The sequence below is a fragment of the Rosa chinensis genome, chromosome 3 (assembly GCF_002994745.2).
Source record: "Rosa chinensis cultivar Old Blush chromosome 3, RchiOBHm-V2, whole genome shotgun sequence".
Classification (NCBI taxonomy): Eukaryota; Viridiplantae; Streptophyta; class Magnoliopsida; order Rosales; family Rosaceae; genus Rosa; species Rosa chinensis.
In genome coordinates, this window is record NC_037090.1 from 44,744,876 (window position 1) to 44,767,037 (window position 22,162).

Sequence of the window (22,162 nt, forward strand, 5' to 3'; positions counted from 1 at the left end):
AACAAAACCCGACAATCGTTTAGGCCCAATAGGTTCGGTTTTACCCAAAAACCTAATTATGTCTAAATAATAAATCTAATTAATTATTTGGTCATAACGAACTCTTGTTTAATCTTCTTCATATACAATCTCAAGGATCCACTTATATAGTGTGCGATCTCTTAGGTTCTAATTAACAAGGCAGTGAAGTTTATAGAACCATTCTATTTCATTTACGAATCAAAACTCCATTTTGATTCTCCCTTGTTGTAACGTCCCGAACCTAAATTCACCTGTTTACTAGTCATTTGGACGGTAAACGACAACTACTTTCACTTTTTACGTTGTTTCGATACTTTTAGTGGCCCTAAAAGATGACTTTTCGTTCGGGTCAAAATTTGAGGAAACTTCCTTCATGAAAATCCTAGAGGACGTTAAACCGAGCGCGTGCATATGTGGTACGTAAAAATCGGAGTTCGTATGCGAAAGTTATGGCCTAAAATGTGGAAGTTACTGTTCATAATAATTTTCTATAAATAGCCGAGTTACTGTGGTAAGTTTCCATTTTCAGAAACTTACCGAGCCCTCTCCCTTCTCTCTCCCCAATTTTCTCTTCCTCTCCGACCTCTTCACCTTCTTCCGGCCATAACTCCTCCATCCGGCGACGGATTTTGACGCCTAAGATGTTGTTGGAAAGCTCTCTTCCTTCTCTTCTTTTCTGGGTTCGTTTCGTAGCTTAATATGAACTGTGGAAGGAGCAGCAATGAGAAGAAGAGGACGGTCACTGTAGTAGTTTTGAGTCAACGCCGATATTTTCCGATTCCGGCCGTCTCCGGCCACCAAACCGGCGTCGAAGGTTCGGTTTTTGACATAGATCATTTCCCCTAAGGTCTTTCATTTCAATTTGCAGTGTAGAGGTCGAATTAACAATTTCAATTTCTAGGGTTCTTGGAATTTCTGGAAATTTTTGCACCGGCCGGTTTCGACTGTTTAAAGGTAAAATTGGGATGTGTTGTAGTTGAGAAAAATTATCAGTGTGTTGAGTATGTGTTGCTGTCAAATTTTGGTGTCCATTGGAGTTGGTGGCAGTGGCGGCGGCGCCGCCACTGTGGGCTGCTGTAGCGGCGGCTAGGGTAGCTTTTTAATTTCAATTTCTGGCTAGTTAAATTCTATAATTATCATAGAGCATATATGTGAAGTTTGGTGAATTTTGGAGGAGTTTGGAATTGTTTGTGAAATTCCGAAGTTCGGAGTTTTGGGATTGAATTGTGGGAAATCCGGCCGTTGGGTTTCCCTTGTTTTCGTTGTGGAATATGTAAATTTAGGAATTGGTGTTGTGGGTGTGATTTGGGTTGAATTTGAGAAGTATTGGAGATAGGGATTTTCGAGGTTTCGTTTAGGTTCGTAATTATTTTATCGGATTGCCGTTTACGGAAATATAATTGTGTACAGGGCAATGTCGCGAGCTACGGCTAGATGAAGGAATTCGTTTGCGTGGTAGCCCAATAGTACTGTGAGTGGACTTTTGTTTTAAATAATGATGCATGCATTTATCTTGAAATTATTGATTAATTTAATTATCATTTTATTTATCGAGCATGATATTTTGTCTTGGATTATAATTTGACATTGATTTTTCTTGAGTTTCGGATATGAACTTATTATGTTCGGATTTGGATTTATGATTTAATTTCGGAAATGGATTTTAAGCCTTCGATAAGTATCTCCGATATATGACTTTTATTTGCAAGCATGATTTTCGACGAATTATTTCCGAGGTGATTTCTGGAATTATACTACTTATATTATGTTTCTATTCGTCGATTTGAGATTTTATAAGAGAATTTCGAAATGAGATTTCGATGGAGTTAGTTTTTATATTTATTTATCGACCTTCGGTTTTGGCATTGGGAATGCCTTGATGATGATCTAATTATTCTTTTAGCGTGTGGGACACGCTGTCGATTTATGTGACTTTCTAAGAGAATTTCCGGGTACGGTTGGGAATCGTACCCGTGTTTTCTTTATTCGCGGGACTTATGGGGAAGCCTTACTGATTTTTGATTTTCGTATGATTTTAACCCACCATACCTGGGTCGTCATATTTATTGCTAGCTAGCCTATTAGTACTCCTCCCTGCTTACTATGTGTTCGTGGGTGAGTAAGAGCAGAGCATGGGATGCTCCAGAGTGTGGGACACTCCAACCCGAGTGTGGGACACTTCAAATGGCCTTCCATCACCATCCCCACCAGAGAAACGCCGTTTAGGAGGTGCATCCTTAAAAGCACCCTGACCAGCAGGGGCTGATTCACGATTGTACCCACTGTTGTTTTCATTATTGGCTGAATCACAATTGTATCTACCACCGCCACGGCCTCGCCCATATCCATATCCACTTCCACCCCCACGGCCTCCTTGACCAGCTTTATTCTTTGAATCCCTCACTGCATAAGATGAAGCAACATCTAATTAGTAAGAAGAAACTTTAAATAAAACTTTATACTTCAGTCTCACGACAAAAGATTCAAATTCCCATAACAAAGACGGGAGAAGGCTTTTCCTGATACATATAACTATGTGAAAGAGGAAAATTACGTATGACATATGAACAATATGCCAAAGTAACAAAATTTCCATCTGATGGATTACCTGATCAGATGACAATATGAACAATTCTATGAAATTTTATCCATCTGATGGATTACCTGATCAACAAGAAGATACACATTTGAGCCAGCTACTAGGGCCACAACTCTGAATTTTTTCGGGTTCTCTGCAACAATGTCCAATGTCTGTAGAAACAGGAAATTGTGATTTTAACCAACTAATGCAATTTCCATAATCTGTCCACTTACATTTTTATCTTTAATCCCAAAACAAATATTAAATGAAAGAAAGGGATCTCTGCCATACCTGGGTTCCAATGGAACCAGTAGATCCAACAACAGAACTAGGCTTTTGGACCATCTCAAGTCCTCTGGCCCGGCTCCGGAAAAGCACTTCCTAGCCAAGCTGGAGGTGGTGCTTGTGCTGAACACTGAATTCTTCTTCCAATCACTGTCCTGCAATTTTTCTCTTCAAAGCAAACCCACCTATGTACAACAAATGAGCACAACACCATCATTTCTCATTCCATATTTCACAAGCAACTGAATTTTTACACATCAAACAACCATATAATCATAATTCAGAGCTTCATACAAGTAAATTTACAGACTTTTTACATATATGCACTTTATCATATGAACTTTAATCACCCAATAAAAGTACAAAGACACTATCTTTATACAAACACAGAAATCCCAAATGAAAATTGCATATAATATTCTGTCAAAAATTCAAAATCAACATCCAAACTAACTCAAATTCCCATACTAACTCGTGCAAAAAGAGGTTGAGAACTGACCCAAGACGCGAACTCTCCGTCAGCAGAGAAGAGAAAGCATCCGAGTTTTCATTCAAACCGACTGATAGCTTAGTAAGATTGAATCCAAGTTGAGCACAAAGCCTACATATTAGTACAGAATGACAACAATTGATAAGTAACCTTAAACATATTAAAGACCAATATTCTGAATACCACTAATGTTTATACATGATTTCAAATTCTTGTTTCTACTCCAAGTTTAATTGCAATATGTATGCAAATATATATGTATAAACCTCATCATTAGACACTTCCTCATTCAGCACTGCATCAAAAACAAACTCATGTTTCTCCACATATGTTGTCAACCTGCAGAACATAGAGAATGAATTCAGAAACACAAAAATCCTCTTAACCAAATATGAATTATGAGTACAATCATGAGCTAAGCATCAGACTAAACAGGAGAAAAGAGAGGAAAGGGAAACAAAAATGATCTAGGGTTGCAAAAAATAAAAAATAAAAATAAAAATAAAAAGAGAAATGAATTAAGGATACCAAATATTTACACAACCATCATTATCAGACTATCAGCAAGTACGGGTATGTAATGACATTTATTTTACCAGTCTTATGTCTAGTGTACCTAGGTTGTATGAAAGTTTTTTAATATACCTCTGATTTTGCATATACAAACTGTTATTTACTTTTTACATCCCAATGGCAGGAAGAAGTAAAAGGAGGCATCATCTGTATTCAGCCGGCTCTAGTTGCAACAAATATACTTGTCTATTTATTTCATCAAGTCGTTGGCAAAGAGTAAACATCTTTTCTCTAGTAAGTTGTTTACCATCAAGTGGCAGTTACCTTGAGCTTAGTCTCATGAACTGTTACAGAGTTGGAAAGTTTGTCTATTATGTCTTCCTCATTCTTTGCCAATTCCTTTTTGTTACGTGGTCTCTTGCGCACCTGCATTCACACCATTACAAGTCTGATTAAAAAACGAAAACAGATTCTGAAAGGCTTAGCAGATATGGAAGTGCAACCATTTTCTCTTTAACCAAATCAAGCCCCTTCATAACTTGAACCAGAAATTGCCTGGTAGTCTCATGGGCATTGCAAATTGTTTCAGGTGAATACCAAAATCATAAGTATCATTGGGATGGGAGGATAGGAGCCTAAGAGTTTATTAAGGAATAGATAGAACATACCACAAACTGGCTTTCTCTTTGTCTGCTGCAAAAATTTTCATCACGAGGTTGTTTTCTGGTAACCGAGCCCTTTCTTCTTTGCTTGTTGTTAATATAAGGTTCAGAATCATTAAAGCTTCTGCCCTGAGAAGGATAATATTAAGGACCAACATCATGCATTCCCGACTGGCATCTATAGATGTGATATAGAATAATTTTAGAAATACAAATAGACAATGCATGCGGATTCATCTCTGTCTATTTCTACTGTAAAAGCAACTCTTGATAATACATGATGAACTCCCAGACTAACATATTTAAAACATAAAGAGAAAATAATAACTATATACATGATATAAAGAAACGCAGTACTGTATTTACACTTCCTGCAAAATCCCAAGACTCAGGTAGTGAAGTTTGAATTATTGAGACACGACATTCATAAAAGAATACCGATGCAATTGCACAGTAAGTACTGAATTATATAGATAATCACATAGTTGATAAAGAAAAGATTTCGCCACCAGAATTACAACATCGAACTATAATGATATAACCATGGGCACACAGACACATTTACATGTATCTCTCTTAAAAGTTTCTCAAAGTTTGATCTACGTACTGCATATATACATATAACAATTTAACTGAGATAATTGAGCATAGATTCTTAAGAAGGGTCTGTGCATATTTGATTTGGTGCTAAACTTATATCCTTGAATCTCTTCCTCTATTAAACTGATTAACTGAGATTAATCTAAGAACCATAGTTCCAACAGAACCCAAATTCATGAGACCAAATTAATGAATCTAAGAAGGGTTTGCAACTATTGGGGAATTGTTGTTTGTTTTTTCTGTTAGTTCATTTGAGGATTGATTGGTGAAATTGAAATTTAGGTTTATTTGTAGAGATCCATTATTGAGAAGAGTGTTTGTATTTGGTTTATGCAGGTTTCAATTTGGCTTCCCTTGCCACCGTGGTAGTCCAGTTTGTAAGTACAGTTCAAACCTCATATGAACATTCTAAGTTAAAATGCCCCTCTGAACATTCTGTGACAGCTTCTGTTGTATCTTTATATAGACTATAACTTCCTAATTAACTGCAGTGGTCCTCAGGCTACGATATCCAATGGGACTGTGTATGAGAAGGACATTGAGCCCCTTGGTCCAGCTACATATTATGTGACTGACACAAACAGATGGGGAGTTAGCAATGTCGGTCTTAAAACACAGTTTGTAGGTAATAGTTCTTCATTTTTTTCCCTCCATAAGGAGGTTTAAATATATATATACCATGTAATTTACATGAGCTAAGCTATCATGTACCATTTCAATAATATTAGTTGTCACTATGATAGCATAGTTTAATTTAAACCCTTAAGATTTTAATTAAACATTCTTAGTAATCAGACCAAGTTTCCTCATCAAGTTTGTGCATAGATGTCTCGACTGCCAAAATTGTCTAGTATAGAATAGAAAGTTCTATTTCACACTACCTTTGTCAAGATATTATCCACCTGTTGATCATCTGGCATCTTGTATGAAATGAAAATCTATCCTTGCTCAAGCTTTTACTTTTAACTTAATTCTTGTTAATCAATAATGCCAACAGCTGCATCATATTTGATTGGGACCAACATTCCAAAGTATATATACAATATCCACTTCATCTCCAATCGGAAATACTTCAGACCCTACGCTATTTCAGAGTGCAAGGATCTCTGCTTCATCACTCAGATACTATGGCTTGGGTCTTGAGAATGGAAACTATACCGTGAAGCTTGAATTTGCAGAACAAGCTATCCTAGATACCCTTAAAACAAAAAGTCTTGGAAGACGTGTGTTTGATATATATATCCAGGTTTGTATCATCTCAAATTATTGTTATTATTATTTTAATAAAACCATGCTCTAGGAAAGATGCACTTTAAAATCTAATGGATATTGAGAATCACTGAATGAAAAGAATATCGATCAGCAGCAAGATCTTATTTCTGGTCTCGTCTATTACCTTTAACCATCACATATATCTTATATTGCCCAAAATGTCACATTTATCACCAGCAATATCTTATATGTTCCTCATCTATCTATTTTCAGGATGTTCTTATTGTTAAAGATTTTGATATACGGAAGGAGACAAATAAAGACATCTTTGCTAGCTATTGAAAAGGTATACAAGTCTCAGGTGGTTTCAGAGAATTACCTTGAAATCCATTTCATCTGGGCTGGAAAGGGGACTTGCTGTATACCAGAGGAGGGCACTTATGGACCTCTTGTTTCAGCCATCAGTGCTACACCTGGTAAAGTAAATGAAAATTATAGTCGGACCAGTTTATTAGTTTATGATCGATGCTTTCTTTCACACTGTGCTCCATGCTATTGACTAAAGAGCTTTAATTTCTACAGAATTCAAACTTACCGTCAGCAACAAGCTGCCAAGTAGTAAGAAGAATAGGACTGGGCTTATTGTGGGAATTGTTGTTGGTTGTGGAGTTTTAATTCTGGTGGTGCTGCTTTTATATATTGTTCAAGGAAGAAAGAGGCACAACACTGATGATGACTATGATGAAGGTAAACTATTTACAAAAGTTTGACTTCTCAAAAGACAAAATAATTATATATTGTATTAGCTAATAGCTATAAGTGGAATCTTCTACTTTTGTTGTTTTATTTCTGTAAACTAGGATATTTTATTTTACTTGAAAGAAAGCAAATTGATTGTGAGAAAAACATAGATGCATACTTTGTACTTAAGCAAAAAAAAAAAAAAAAAATGCAATTTGATTGAGAGAGAAACATGCCAACAGACATATTCATTGTCAAAAATTTGCAGAGCTGTTGGGAATAGATCTTGGACCTCTCACTTTCAGTTTTTCTGAACTGAAGGCAGCTACAAATGACTTTAGTCTAGATAATAAGCTTGGAGAGGGAGGATTTGGGCCCGTCTTCAAAGTAAGTTACTATGCTGATTAAGGATTTTCGATTTTTCATGGTGTGTCTACTTGCATTTGAATGCTTTAATGTTTACTGCTTGATGCAAGAATATTGTATATCTACTTCATATGCATGAGTGTAAACCTTGACATCTTGAAACACCAGATTCTTTGTTTCCTTCTTTTTTCCTAATAAACTTTCTAAAATTTTTTCTTCATGTCCCTTATAAAATATGTTGCTCTTGTATTCATGAAATGGCAGCAGTACGCACCTTACCGATCATGAGGTTTGACTTATAATTGGTAGGATGTCAAGCACTTCCATTTGTGAAAATTAGGATGATATGAGAAAAAGCATCATCCTTAAAATAGTTGAAGAGCATAAAGCACAAGCATCTCCTAAAGCACATGCATCTCTTGATTTATCTGAAATTTTGAAATCAGAGTGTGTTTGTATTAGGATCAGTGAAGTACGAACTCCATCTGGAATGGTATTTAGATGCTTGAAGCTCTATTATGTAAAGTTTGACATATGTTCAGATATGGGACAGGTGTGGGGATGGGGATATGGAGGAGAAGGGCAGCTTGGTCTGGGCTCACGGATGCATATGGTGTCCTCCCCTCATCCTATACCTTGTATCAAGTCCTCTTCTTATGGCCTTGTATCAAGTCCTCTTCTTATGGGATCATGAATTTTCATTTTACAGATTTTAAATCATCATTGAAGGTTTTAGCAAGTCAACACCTTTCTCTATACTAATACAAATCATTAGTAGTAGGTCGTGTATTAGCGGTTTCCCTTCTTGTTCTAAGCTTTCATCAATGATTGTAGTGAACTAGTGATGAACAAAATAAGATAATTTTTGTTCTTTATTCTTAGGCATAGGAACTTGTCTTGGAAAAAAAAATTTATTTTTATTTAGTTTTTCTCTACTCAGTGAGCAGGTTGTTAAAGCTTCAGGTCTGAAGATGCTCAGACTTTGACATTACAAACCTTAGGGTTTCTCTGACCTATATGTAGCCAATAAACTTATATAGAGTTTGATGTAGATTGACTGGTCTTTGAGGTAGGATTAGATCTTTGTTTGAAATACACATTTACCCTCATGATCTTGTCTTTCATGTATTTACATTTCCCAAATTTTCTGAAGTTTTATATGTTCTAGTTTATCTGGACAGGCCTCATACTAGCAGTCTCGTGAATGCCTTCAGAAGGAACTTGAAGGATGCTGGTTTGATCATATCCCAGAGGTCATGAGAAATGAATGGGCAAGCTGTAAAGCAGGTACTTTTGTCATATATATATCTCAGTTATTTAGATATGGATGCATCATTTGTTTCTTTTGGGGATAGTGTTGGTGTCATTGTCTCTTAAAATTTTCTAACAGTTTATCTATTAATCCTCTGTGTGCAGGCGTATGTTAAGAACTCCTTGTTTCCACACTCTTTCTTCTTGTCTCAAGTATGAATCTTAACTTAGGTTTCTTATTACTTTTTTTTTTTCTGGTGAACTAATTGCTTCAGTAGTTATCTTATATTGATATTTGTTTTGGATATCAAAAGAATTATTAGCTTGTATGATATCTATTTGTTTCATGGATTCTTTTACGAAAGAGTTGAATCGATTTGATTGAAAGCGTCTATTAGTTGGAATTTGCATGAATAGAATGATGGAGCATATGGAATTGCATTAATATAGGACTAACAGAATTTGATCAAGCCCTTGGTGCTGCATTTTCTGTTACACATTTATATAGGACTAAAGGATATGAGGTATTGAAACCAATTAAGAATTTGATACTTCGTTGGATTTTTGAGAGAAACAAAAAATGAAGGATTTTCCTGGGACTTTGACTAGGCTTCTTCTAAGGATTTCACAATGCGTCTTTGCTAATACTTTATGCAGAAATATGATGCTGAAACAGCAGCAAAGGCAGCTGCTATAACTGTCCTTGGCATCCAAGTTGGGTGTGGATTCAGGCCTAAGATTCCATGTAGGAGATGAATCTAGAACTAATGATGCACCAGATAATGAACTTTTCCATCAGAATCCTCAAGCATATGCTGCACGAGATGGAAATTGGATTGCTCGTATTGCAGCATTGCTTATGGGTGAGGATCGAACACAATCTTGTATAGCTTATGAAATTGGAAGGCTTAGTTCAATGAAATGTTTAAATGCTTATAAAATTGTATATAGTGAATCGATTGGAGTTTGTTTTGATGTATCAAAGTTACTTTTAGCATTAATATAAAATTATTGCTCATTGGTAATAATCTCTAGCATTGATTTTGTATGATTTCACCTAGCATTGATCTCATACAACACAATACAAAATAATGTATTGTATGACTGTAAACGATTTCAAAATTAAGGCTTCTCCTACAACAGTAATTGACTATTAGTCAATATGATTACAATATTCACACCACAGCTAACCAAATATAGTGGTTGTGTGAACTAACAACCAACAACAAAAGAAAACAAAGTTCTGTTGTGTGAGATTCATAACACACAACAGAAATGAAATCATCTCTGTTGTCTGAGTAATCAACAGACAAGGGAGATAATTTCACTTCAGTTGTGTGTTGCATATCTCAGACAACAAAGAATGAGTAATATCTGTTGTGTGTTGCATATCTCAGACAACAAAGAATGAGTAATATATGTTGTGTGTTATGAACCTCAGACAACAAAGAATGAATTATATCTGTTGTGTGTTATGAATCTCAGACAACGGCAAATTCCTTCTTCTGTTTTCTGAATGTGTCGACACATCCCCGCGCATGTCATGGCAGGCACATGCCTGCGCAGAATTCACACAACGGAAACAGGTATTCTGTTGAGCAAAGTATTGTCACACAACGGTGAAATCACCGTTGTGTGATTTTTCAATCACACAACACTCGTTTAGACCACAGTGAGGCTGGTCATCACACAACACAAAATGTCTGTCGCCTGATTAACTTATTGCAGTAGTGAGATGTCCAGGCTTTATTAGAACTTTTGAGTGGGTAGTTATGCCTTTCTACTTAAAGAATGCTGGAGAAACTTACCAAAGGGCAATGAATGCCATTTTTCATGATAAAAATGTTGATAAAAATGGCTCATTGCCGATAAAAAATTTTCATTGCCAACAAATATGCTTTATCTTTATTCAATACAAGATATTCTCTATACATGAAATAATAATGTTTACGGTAATTTAAGCGCAAGCAGATAATTAATCAAAAGTTTTGGCATTCATTTGTTCATCGACTAAAGATATTTAAAGTGTTGATAAAAATGGCTCATTGCCGACAAACGAGCCAAATACATAAGTCATTAATACTCGGCCAATAAAGCCCTAAGTGCTACCAAGGTAAAACCAATATCCAGAAGATCACTCTCAATTTGATTATGCTTGGTTTCGAAACTTTTCACTTCGGCCTCCATTTTTTTTCAATTGTTCTTGGCTTGGAAAACATTGCTTAATCTTTTGAAGAAGTTTTTCCCGCACTACTTGTCTCTCCTATCTCAAGGATACCAGTTGTCTTTCTAATTCACTTATCTTGACTTCAAGAGACTCCACAACCAGATTTTGCTTCATACACCATCCGAACTCGGGAACCAAGGCTTCCATCAGTTGCTAATAAGCCAAGCTTTGTTGTCTCCTCCTTCGTATTTCTTGATAGGAGCCAGCTACACGAGATATCTATTGAGTGAACACTTCTAGCTTCTCACCCATGAAGGCTACCTTGGGTTGAGGAAAGTATTTTGCTCTAAGTAACACATTCATGGCCACCTTAACCTTTGGTAGTTGGCCAGTTTCTACAAATTCTTTCAATGGTTGGGATAAAGCTTCATGTACCATCTTAAGAGCCTCATTGATTTCCTCATTCAAAGTTAGTTGAGAAGTAGAAGACTGCAAACTGGCCTAGAAGCCTTCTGGCTAGCTGAAAACGTCGGCCGAAAAGCGTTCATGAAAGCTTGTAGCTCTGCTTCAAACCCTTTCTTACCTTCCTAAAATTTCAAAGTCACTAACAATTAGCCCTTCAACAGAAACTAAGAAAGGAAGTAATCACAAAAAATATTTGGTACATGCTAACTAGCTGTTCTCTTGTCGGCTCATTAGCCGATGCTAGTTTCTCACTAAGCAAGGAAGTTACTGATAAGGGAGCACTGGTGAGTTGATGTTTGAGCTAGTCTAAGTATCTCCTTCTTGATGTTCATCGTTACAACCTCGCTTTTGACAATTCTTTCAGGAGATCCTATCTCCTCCACATGCTCACTCCTACAATCACCAAATGGCTAAACATCTTTATCAGTGGTTAGCTCAATTGATTCTTCCATTTCGCTAAGAATGGCATTTTAGATACTGGCCATTGGTTTGAGGCTGTGTAGGAGAAGCGTAGAGGATTTTTGTGCCATACTTCCCAACAGGTTCCCATAGTGTGTCGTTATCAAACTGAGAGCCATTGTCAGTAATGATGGTCTCAGGAATACTGAAATGACAGAAGATATTTCGCCAGAGGAAATTGATTACCTTTGCTGTTGTTTATGTGTTTATTGATCTTATGATGCATACTTTGATTGATGACTTGTAATTGAATCCATATTAAGATTTTCTAGCGTTCTAGTTGTTAATAATTCAAGTGGAAAACCTATAGTTCCTTGGGTAAATCAACAATGAGCTTTGCATGATGAGATTAGCATTCTAGCTTGTTATCTTTGCATAAATCGATCAACCTTCCATATGTGCTTAATGCATTGATTGTGTTTTGTTAGTGATTAGTTACTACTAGTAATTGCATACTTAATTGGGTTAACTATGGTGCCTTCATCTAGTTAATTTAATTACGGGAAGTAATAAGGACTTTGTTTGTTTTCATCTCTGTTCTTGATTGATTTCTTGCTATGATATGTTTGATCCATAATTGATGATTGATAGGAGCATAAAATGCGACGTTAATAATGTTTAAACCCTATATTTTTCTAAGTTATTTCCTTTATCTTGATCAATTTAACTTAATTAGTGTTTTACAGGTAAAATGGAGTCTCAAAGTCCAAAAATGGCTAAGGAATGCACAAGTGACACATAAATAGAAAGAAATGAAGAAATGGAAGTTCTCCCAGTTTGACTAGGAAAAGGAATCCTAGTTGGAGTAGGAATCAGAAGCTGACTTGGATTCAAACTCTTAAGTCGCGGAAATTAGAAGTTCTACTTGGACAAGGAAACCCAATTCTACTCAGATAAGGAATACTAGTGTGACAAGGAGTCCCTATTGGATAAGGATTACTCAAGAAGGTTCCGGAAGAGTGTAGAAGCATCACAGAAAAGAAGTTTGTATTCAACTAGGAAACCTACTTGCATATGGAGTTCTACTCTTACTAGGAGAGCTATGGAACGATCATGAAGCATCTAGAAGTCTCAAGAAGGTCATATGCCGTGCACATGGAAGAGGAAGCAACAAGAGAAATCGGATTTCAAAGCAATATGGAGTTTGGATTTCTATTTGAGTATGGATTGGAATTGCCGTAAGATTCTTGAAGGTTCAAGGGAGTTCTTGACGTTTCATTCTTCAACAAAGCGTGGAAGACATGTGAGAGGCATGTGATGCAAAGGAAAACCGAATTGGACTCAACTTGTGCTTTAAAAGTCGAAATCATTACAGATTCGGAAATCTTCCTGTGCAGATCAGTCAACTTCAACGGAGTGTCAAAAATCGTTCAGAGCTCAGAAAATTATGATCTTTATATGGTTGGAAAGCTACGGATGTCTAGTTTCAAGATATTTTTACGGTTTGTCAATAGATATTTTCTAGAGGAAGTTATGGCCATTTTAGTGGACTGAGGTCAATCCTGTCGGAAATCTGTTTTGTGAGAAAGAAGTCCTAAATCAACATGAACTAAGAGAAACCAAGTAGAAACGGATTGGGAGAGCCTTGGGACATCCTCCTATATATACCTTGTGTATTTGACGTTTCAAGGTGAACAACTTTTTCCACGATTTCGTATTCTCACTTGTTCTCTCTAGTTTTTCAGGTTTCACAATCTTCAAGGAGCAAAGCCGTGACCATCCATCTTCCTAGCCATGATCAACACTTGTGCGACACCTTGGATCTGTGTTGGACCTTGGGACGTGTCTAAGGGTTGTTCATACCACCATCTTCTCAAGAGTTTTCACGGTTTTGGCTTTCTTGTAGTTAGAATTTCTGCTTTGGAATTTCTGTTGTGTAAACCGAAACTATGATGTGACAAACTGATTTTTGGATGCAATTTAGATGGTTCTTTTCATGATTGATGTGTTTATGTGTTCTTGATCTTGTTTAGTTGCCGAAATTAAAGAATAATAATCTGGTTTTATGCTTCATTACATGTTAACGATTTTCTAAGTCTGACAAACAATTAGGATTGATGCTTTGTGAACCTTAATTCAAATAAGTAGTAAAGGCTTGCTTTGAGTCGAAATCAGATTATGCATGTGATGAATTGACTTGCTTTGAGTGCTTGGATTTGCATGTTCATCAATTCTTTCTTGAACTTAATGATTTGAAAACGAATTTTCAACGTATGTGTGATGTCTACTTTTCGAAATAAATTGGTCTAGTGCTTTGCAATTTCGATTAACATAAAAAAGAAAGTTAAAAGGGACATTGGTTGCTTTGATCTTTGTGTCTTGATCTTCTTGTTCCACATAATGAGCTTTTCTTTCTTCACAATATGCTTTTAGGCGGTGACAATTTCTTCACGAGCTCTACAAATGTGTGCCCAATGACCAGATACTCCACATCGAGAACTTACATCTCTTTGCTCAGACTCCATTGATTGAGGCACTTTGAAAGCGTCACTTAAATGGCTCTTAGTGTTGGTGGCGCTCCCAACATGGCCAGAGGCGTTGCCTCCCTCTCTCTTTCCACGTTGACCTCTTCGGTTCGGTGTTCACCTATTTTGGAGGTTACCTTCCCAAGTAGAGCGATTATATGGACCAGAACATCTAGAATTAGGGTTCGCCTATATCACGCCCCTGATTTTTAACACAAATAAAAATCGATATACAATCTCATACTTATATATGCGTGATCATTCAACCATCAACACAAAACACCTAGAAACTTTTTTTCCTTTTAACCAAATACATATTGATGCCCTAAACCCACAATGTCAATATTGACCCGCTCCACAGAGTCATATATTACATAAACTTACGAATTAAATTGTCAGCAATAAAATAAAACGGAAATGCTCCTCAAAGCTAACTACACAACGGAAGTCTTTATTAACAGTAAGGTCACAACAATGGCTTCCTACCGTTAAGCTGCAAGTACGCTATCCCAAATTCAACCACGATTACCCTTACCTGTAGTATTAACCCCTACATTGTTTGAATGGTGCACCGGGTTGGCACACAACAAACTCGGTAAGATTTTGCAAGCCCGTATGAGTAACTCAACCACACATGCACAACTTGCCCAACAAGGAAACCCATCAACTCATAAAAAGGAACACACACCCTGTTTTCCCAAAACAACACATTCTTTTCCCAAAAGAAACAACACAAGTCACCCCGTGATGGAAACCATATTAATTGAAACTCTGACAATTAAATATGATACACAAGTCCTCCCCGGACATTTAAAAGAAAGAATCCCCGAAACTCCCTTTTAAAACACATTCTCAATTCAACACAAGTCACCCCGTGACCAAATCATAATAATTGAAACTCTGACAATTAAATATGATACACAAGACCTCCCCGGACATTTAAAAGAAAGAATCTCCGAAACACCCTTTTAAAACACGTACTCATGAGCATCAAATAGCTCCCCGATATCCCCATGATGTACAATGGCAACAGACTAGAGCTCTAACTGATCATATCCACTCACCCGGCCAAAGGTGTGGAGTCCCAATATATATGCCTGAGGTCACTCCCAGCAACCCCGAATCCTCATACCTCCCCGGTCGTCAGATCAAAACCTTTCAAAATGGTCACTCAGGATCAAAAGATTTTCAACTCACAAAAGGAGATGTCACCCTGTGACCTCCGATCATCAGACTTCCCCAGTCATCAAATCAAAACGTTAAGCAAGTCGCTCTGGATACAAAATGTTAAAACAAATCAAAAGGAGAAATCATTACTTGTGACTCTCAAATCTTCTGACCCCTGGTCGTTAGATCAAAACATTAAGAAACTCACACCAAATCTCAACATTTTTCAAACAATAGAAATTCTCAATTCCTAAAACAATGTTTCCTGAAAAGTTAAGCACCAAACAATAGAATGAAACCCATCAATCCCTATTTCATAAATCATTCATCAACCCATAAGGATATACATATTTCACGTAAATATATATATATATATATATATATATATACACGTGATCATTCACTCAGGAATGCCACTAATACCAACTATAGTTTGCAGTTAACTAAATAACTCTCAAAACAATAAAGGTAACTTCGTTCGTAAATGAACATTGTGAGATTACTCACCTTGAAACTCCCGCTGCATCTTCACACCACTAGACTACTTACAGAACGCAATCTGTCAAGCACCTAAGAAAAAAATAGCCTTGATTCAGTCAACGAATCACAAATAATTAAAGTTCGAATCCCCAAATTGAACCACAATCCCAAAGTAATGCCAATTGAGGCGAAACCACATCCGAGACCTCCCAAAGTCTATGGAATACTTCCAATATCAATATGACTAAACCACAAGTCGATCAGATGCTCGAATCCTCACGGATCGAATCATCAACCGGTCCAAAACTGTAAAAATCACAATATATTCATACGATCTCCAAAAATTGCATATTATATATCAAACTGCTCGTATCGACGAGTAGATGATATATAAGACTAGAAACTATCCATTACATGGCCGGAAAGTCACCAAAACCCTGCCACAGTCAGTGGCACAACCACCACCTGCCAAAACTCAAGACTAGATTAATTCAACCGTCCAAAATGTCCAGAACACTAAATAGACCAACTTTAATACGTGGGGTTCAAGCCAACACAGCCTAGACCACCGCCACAAGCCGCCGTGAACTGTACACCTTGAGTTGATCTGATTCCAACTTGAATCGATCAAAACAAACACCACAGATCAATCAGGGAGGCTTCTACGAACTCAACCCATAAAACTTCCCAAAACTTTCCCAAAACTTCCACAGACCATAACTTTCTCATACGAACTCCGATTTTCGCGGTCCACATGTCCACGAACTGGTATCGATGCGCTCTATGACTTTTATGAAGGAAGTTTTTGGAGAATCCTAACGAATAAAAAGTCAACCCTTGCGCGCCCCTTAAAATGACGCTTCCTGAATAATTATTCGCCCTAAACACTTCCACTCCATCCACGAGCCACGAAATAGTCTAATAACCACCAAATTAATTCCGGAAAATCCTCGGAAATAAATACGAATTTCCGGGGCATCACAGCCTAAGATAGCGGTTACCTATTTTGGCGGTTACTTATTCTGAATGTCTAGAACGTCACTTAGATGGCGGTTACCTATTTTGGTGGTTACCTTCCGTGTTTACCTAAGATTAGGGTTTCGCTCTTGGTACCCTTTCTTAGGGGTGTGACTATAATTAGATTCCGGAATAAGCTTTGTTTCTACAGATCTCGAATTATAGTTCTTCACAAGGATGTTGTCATGCTTTTCAGCAACATTCATAGCTCTAATAACCTCATGAAACCTTGTGATCCGTCCTGCAGTAACATCGATTCAATAGTTCGTAGCAACCATCAATACAGAGACAGGGAAGGTAGAGAGAGTCTTCTCAGTCAACATCGCATTTGTGATCTCTTTACCACAGAATTCCATTGAGGATTTAATGTGAAGTGCTTCCGAGTTGTAGTCAAGAACATACTTGAAATTATAGAAGCGGAGGCTATGCCATCTCACCTCTAGGTCAGGAAGCAGGGAGTCACGGACGTTGCCAAATCTTTCTTCAAGTGAGACCCACAGCCTTCTGGGGTCTTCTTCATTCATACACTCATACTGGAGCAAATCATCCATATGAAGAGTCATTAGGATGATGGCTTTTGCCTTATTTGTCTCTAAGGCTGCTCTATTTGCTTTCAAAGCTTGAGCTTGCTCAAGAGTTAGCACGTCCGGGCTAGGCTCGAGAATCATATCCAAGATTCCATCGGCCTTGAGATGCTGGCGGACATCACAAACCCACCTGTGATATCCAGAGCCAGTTGCTCCCAATGGAGCAAAGTCCAATTTGTTCAGGTTACTCATCCTAAAAGAGAACAAGAAAAAGGGCTAGTTTCAGAGCGAAAAAGCTACCACGAAAACATATAAAATTCCTCAGCGTAATCTCTTTCAAGAAATTAGGAATTTCGGAGCGTAATTGCTTCCAAGAAATTCAATTCCAAGAGGTATTGGATTAGATCGAAACAATGACGTAACTGGTCGATCATAAATTCTCTACAAATTCTAAGTTTGGAGATCTCAAAAAGCTCCAAGCTTGGAATGAGCACGAACCCCCATAGTTCAGCTTAATTTGGTCTCCCCTATAATGAAGAAGGGGGGGGGGGGGTAAAAGAAGGGAGTTGGCAAGTCTCGAGAAAAATGAGAGAAATTGAAATAAAAACTAAAAAACGAGAACTTTTAGTAAAAATTACTTCGAAATAGGTCGCCGGAAAATTTGACCAGAAAAATGGCCGGAAAAGTCGCTGGAAAGTGGCCGGAAAGTTGACCTGAAACGGTCAACTGGCGTTGATCAGCGTTGACTGGTGCTGACGTGGCGCTGGGGTCCGTGCTAACGTGGCAGTGGCTGTGGGTCAGTGGGCTGAGTCAACTGTGGGCTTGAAAGCTTTTGGGCTTCCACTTGGGCTGCCTCCTTTTTTTTTTTCTTTTTCTTCTCTCTGCAGGTTCAAGATGTAGCTTGTACTTTTGGCCGGTTCAGGGAATAAACGGCCAGTTCAGGGAAAGAGGATTCTGGTTCCTGGATTCTAGGAATGAGGCACTACTATTGGAAAAATTGGTGGCAATTGGATGTCTGGAAGATGGTGAACCGCTGGAATATTTGCTGCGGGTTGTATGGAGCTTCCGGTGGCCGGTTCGGTAAGTTTCCGACAGGTTCTGGTGGTTCTGCCATCGGTTCTAGATTCCTGGGGTCGAGGGCTTCAATTTGTGTGGCGGAGGCAGAAAAGGTTTCATGGTTTTGTGCTGATAACGTGTTTTGTATTCGGATTTAGGGTTTTAGCTATTTGTTTCAGGGTTAGGACTTCGTGCTGATAACGTGTTTTAGAGAAACGGGAATTGTGAGAGAATTGAGTCGTGATTTCATTGATAATAGGGGCCTCTTTATATAGAGGATTACAAGACATAGATATAGAGTTGTACAAGGAAAGATAATTGTACAATTAATATATAGACACACAGAGGGCCCTTCTAATGAGGGATCCTTTTTTTTTTGCCTATTTTAAGGGATCGCTCATTAAACTCACTTTTCGATCATATATTCACATTTTAACCATTCAGTTATTAGGTATATATGAGTAGATCATATATACAAATTTTCAGCCAAATTGATAATCATTAAGGCATTCATAACTGCGATTTACAATTATGAACACGAACGGTTTAGGATGGACAAATTCGGTTCACTCATTGATTTAATCTAGTTCGATAATTTAACGATCATCAATTTGACTAAAAATTTGCAGAAATGATCTATACATTAGTACCTAAAATTGAATGGTCGATATGCTGAAATACGATTGAAAATTGGGTCCCTTAAAATGACCAAAAAAAGGGCTCTTCCACTAAAGAATCCCCTTTTTCTGATCATTTTAAGGGATTTCTTGTGAAACCTACTTTTGTATCATATTTCATCATCTCGACCGTTCAATTTTAAAAAGGGGAAATTCTCATATATCTCAAATCCACCAATATACTTCCCATACACCCCACTAACTTATTTTCATTCCCACTCACACAAAACTTTCCACTTTTTCTCCCTACTTTTTAAAACCACTCACTATTCATCCCATGAATACCCCTCTTATTCATCTTTTTCTCTTATCTTAATCTGTTATTTAATTTTGATAAATCGCGGTGGGTCCATATCTTGAAATTACTTGTTTAAATGCTAGTTACAGCTAAGTTTCATCCTCCATATTCGACGGTAAGCAGTTAAAACTTTATTATCCATCATTGCACATTTAGATATTATTCTGTCTAGATTGGACTTACTTGTAAATTGTAGAATATTTGAAAAAGAGCTGGAAGAAGAAAGAGAAAAGCTAAGAAGAGCAAAAGACTACAGAGACAGACTCAGTCGAGTCACTCCTAATTTTGGGATAGAATATTCCCAGTACAGAAAATAATCCACAAGATTGAGAAAAATATTGAAGATCTAAAATTCATAGTCAGCGAGGAACAAAAACCTTTGGACTATTTGAGCATCGGTTAGATCCGCACATCACTGGTATCAGAGCTTGCAAAGAGCTCAAAAGGGGAATCCCCAATGGGGACAATCTCAGAATTGTTTAATAGAGAAGTTAAATTCTCGACTAAAATCTTCTGATGAGAAATATCAGAAGCTGATACAAGAAGTATCTAGATGTCAAAATCATCTAGAAAAAGTACCAGATATAATCAACCAATTCGAAAAATTGGAGCACAAAATTGATTATATCAAAGAACTTCCAAAAACGGAAGAAGAAAAGCTAACAAATGTTAATAGAAAAATCACTGAACAACAAAAAACGCTGGATTCTATGAAAAATATACTGAAAGACAAGAAAGTGCCTCCAGTAAAAACAAAGAAAACTAGTGGATTCAAACCATTAGAAAAACCAGATAAAAATCTTGTTCCAAACATGATTTTTCTGGAACCATCTACTAGTCAGATTAGTATCCAGTATGAAAATTCAGAAAAGAGAGATGTCAAAATGATGAACATCTTTGGAAAAAAGAAAGGAGTACAACTCCTAAATGCAGAAGAATTCGAATACAACGAAATTGAGCAGGAGGTAAAAAAAAACTCCTCAATTCCAAAGTTAGATTTTAAACAAATCAACAAAAGGGGAAAGTTTGAACTGATGGATAGCCATCATTTCAAATTATTGGAATTTACAACCCCTTCTACAACAGGAGAAACAGATCTCTTGATGATTACTCCTGAAGAAGTTGCCAGAGCAAGAACAAAAAATTATCAATTTATGCATATTAGAGCAGTCCAAGTAGGCATAAAACTTCTTGCCCGAGAAGGCATAGACTGTTCAATTCTATGTGTCCTAGAAGACAATAGACTAACAGATTTTCAAGCTAGCCTGTTGGGAAACCTTGAAGCATCTTTATGCAATTAAGTAGCATATTTCAACTGCTTCCCAAACTTCTCAACCAGCTTGAAAGATGCAGCTCATTGTCTACGACTCAGAGTCAAGATAGATGGCATATCAATGAAAGAAGATATGCAAGAACTTGCTATAATATACAGAATATACTATAAACTGATGAGTACCACTGTAGAACCAAAGACAAGGATGTCAAATATCCCAGGTCTTACTACTAGATTCCTCACCAGTCAGAAGAACCATTCACAATAGATTCACAAAGTTACTTGGAATGCAGTAATGTTTCCTGTTGAATGGAAATTATCTGGCCCAAAAAAGCCACCAGAGAATGCGAAAGCAAAAATTTATGAAAGCAGAAAGACTAGAGAAATCAGTCTAAATTTTGATAATCACAGGAAAAGTGATGTCTGTCCTGAAAATATCAGGATAAGCAAAAATCATCTCAGAAGTAGAGAAGCTAATGTTAGCGGTACCAAATACTCTGAAGAACCATCAGAGCCTATCACTGAAAAAGAATTAGAAGCTGATCTGAACAGACCAGTTAATATGCTTAAAGCAGAAAAGCTCTATAAACTTATTGATGAAGCAGAATCTTGCGAAAATCTAGAACGATTAGAAAAACTAATCAAAGAAATGAAAATTTTCAATACAGGAAAGGTAAGAAAAATCTTTCCCTATCAAGATATTGAAATGGAAGAAGGAGATAGCTCCAAAACTTTCATCATCCGAGAAAAGGAAAAATTAAAACTCCCTGTGCAGAAAGCCCCTACGGGTAGAAAAGAAAAGAGAAACTCTCAAAGATTTGTCCCAGAGGACAACATGCCTAGAGTTCCAATCACGAACTACGGCATCTGGCTAAATCTAGACAAGGCTCTAGATAAAAGAAAAGCCATTGACCAATGGGTAGATAGCCTGATGATGGCCTCTCCTCTTACCCTTGGAAAATTTGAAGCTCCAGATCTTCAGGTATACTATGAAACTACTCTCACCGAAGTAGTCAAAAAGTACTATTTGTCTTTCAAGGAGACTGCCAGAGGAAAAGACTGGCCAAAAGAGATAAAAAAAAATTCAAAATCTCCGTATGATTTTGCAGTACCCCTGTACGATCAGTTATGTGGAGACCTCTCAAATTTGAGTGAGAAGGCTAAAGAAACGACCAAATCAAATATTTATGCTCTCAAAATCTGTGACATGAGATATTTTGAAGAATACTTGAATGAATTTCAAGAATATTACTGTACAATCGGCAAACTAGAGACTACTGATCTAGTCAACCTGTTGCATAGGAAACTCCCTGAACCATGGAGAACAGATGTGAGAGAAAACATAGCTGAAAAACCAATTGAAAGATTATTAGTTGGAGGAATTGCCGA

General features: G+C 37.1%; 2 long non-coding RNA genes across 2 annotated transcripts; one reads left to right on the forward strand and one right to left on the reverse strand.

Moving 5' to 3' along the window:
• Window positions 1-2,206: 2,206 nt before the first annotated feature.
• Window positions 2,207-3,438, reverse strand: LOC121052075. Its single transcript, XR_005807925.1, has 4 exons — window positions 3,387-3,438; window positions 2,894-3,072; window positions 2,630-2,772; window positions 2,207-2,424 (listed from the first exon to the last, which is right to left on the reverse strand). It is a non-coding gene; the product is annotated as an uncharacterized LOC121052075 (long non-coding RNA).
• A 3,362-nt stretch (window positions 3,439-6,800) lies between these two features.
• LOC112194633 lies at window positions 6,801-8,915 on the forward strand. The gene is made up of 5 exons (XR_005807930.1): window positions 6,801-6,840; window positions 6,947-7,111; window positions 7,374-7,492; window positions 8,653-8,758; window positions 8,888-8,915. It is a non-coding gene; the product is annotated as an uncharacterized LOC112194633 (long non-coding RNA).
• The last annotated feature ends 13,247 nt before the right edge of the window (window positions 8,916-22,162 follow it).